Below are 1,760 nucleotides of genomic sequence, written 5' to 3' on the forward strand. Positions count from 1 at the left end.
AAGAACCTCATTGTTGTCCATTATGCCTAACTAGTGTAAACAAGAAACAAAAAGATGCAATTGACGGATCTAAAGGAAATAGCTTCGAGCACACACACAACGGCAACAGAAAAGTACTCAGTTACCTGGGACCGAAGTATGAATGCCTTTTACCTTTCCTCCCCGGCAACGGCGCCAGAAAAGTGCTTCGTTGCCGGGATCCGTTGTGTGAGTGCCGTTTACCTTTCCTCCCCGGCAACGGCGCCTGAAAAGTGCTTGATGTCTACGGGTGCTTCTATTCTTGTAGACAGTGTTGGGCCTCCAAGAGCAGAGGTTTGTAGAACAGCAGCAAGTTTCCCTTAAGTGGATCACCCAAGGTTTATCGAACTCAGGGAGGAAGAGGTCAAAGATATCTCTCTCATGCAACCCTGCAACCACAAAGCAAGAAGTCTCTTGTGTCCCCAACACACCTAATAGGTGCACTAGTTCGGCGAAGAGATAGTGAAATACAAGTGGTATGAATGAATATGAGCAGTAGTACGGCGCCATGAAAAGTGCTTGTCATGGCGTGCGATTGATGGTAGTAATATTGCAGAAGTAAAGATGCAGTAAATGCAAGTAAACAAACAGCGATAGCGATATTTAGGAACAAGGCCTAGGGATCATACTTTCACTAGTGGAGACTCTCAACATTGATCACATAACAGAATAAATAAATAGATGCTAGACTCTACACCCTCTTGTTGGATGATGAACACCACTAACTGTGTAGGATTACACGAACCCTCAATGCCGGAGTTAACAAGCTCCACAATATTCAATGTTCATATTTAAATAACCTTAGAGTGCATGACAGATCAACATAACCAAACCAAGTACTAACATAGCATGCACACTGTCACCTTCACACTACGAAAGGAGGAATAGATCACATCAATACTATCATAGCAATAGTTAACTTCATAATCTACAAGAGATCACAATCATAGCCTACGCCAAGTACTACACGATGCACACACTGTCACCATTACACCGTGCAGGAGGAATAAACTACTTTAATAACATCACTAGAGTAGCACTGCAGATAAATTGTGATACAAAACACATTGCAATCATAAAGAGATATAAATAAGCACTTCACTATGCCATTCATAACAGCGAATAAGTATTCTGTGAAATATAGCCTAAGAGACCCACACGGTGCACACACTCGTCACCTTTACACACGTGGGACAAGGAGTCTCCGGAGATCACATAAGTAAAATCCACTTGACTAGCATAATGACATCTAGATTACAAGCATCATCATATGAATCTCAATCATGTAAGGCAGCTCATGAGATTATTGTATTGAAGCACATAGGAGAGAGATTAACCACATAGCTACCGGTACATGCCCCGCAGCCTCGATGGAGAACTACTCCCTCCTCATGGGAGACAGCAGCGTTGATGAAGATGGCGGTGGTGTCGATGGAGAAGCCTTCAGGGGCACTTCCCCGTCCCGGCGGCGTGCCGGAACAGAGACTCCCGTCCCCCGGATCTTGGCTTCGCGATGACGGCGGCTCGGAAGGTTTTCTCCGGTTTCGTCGAACGTGGCTGGGTTTTCGCGACGGAGACTTTAAGTAGGCGGAAGGGCAAGGTCGGAAAGGGTCCGGGGCCACCGTGACACTAGGGCGGCGCGCCCTCCTCGGGCCGCGCCGCCACCATGTGTGGGCCCCCTGTGGCCCCTCTCCGGCGGCTCTCGAGTGTTCCGGAAGCTCCCGGGGATTCTAAGATGCCGG

Source organism: Lolium rigidum, chromosome 3, assembly GCF_022539505.1.
Source record: "Lolium rigidum isolate FL_2022 chromosome 3, APGP_CSIRO_Lrig_0.1, whole genome shotgun sequence".
Taxonomy (NCBI): Eukaryota; Viridiplantae; Streptophyta; class Magnoliopsida; order Poales; family Poaceae; genus Lolium; species Lolium rigidum.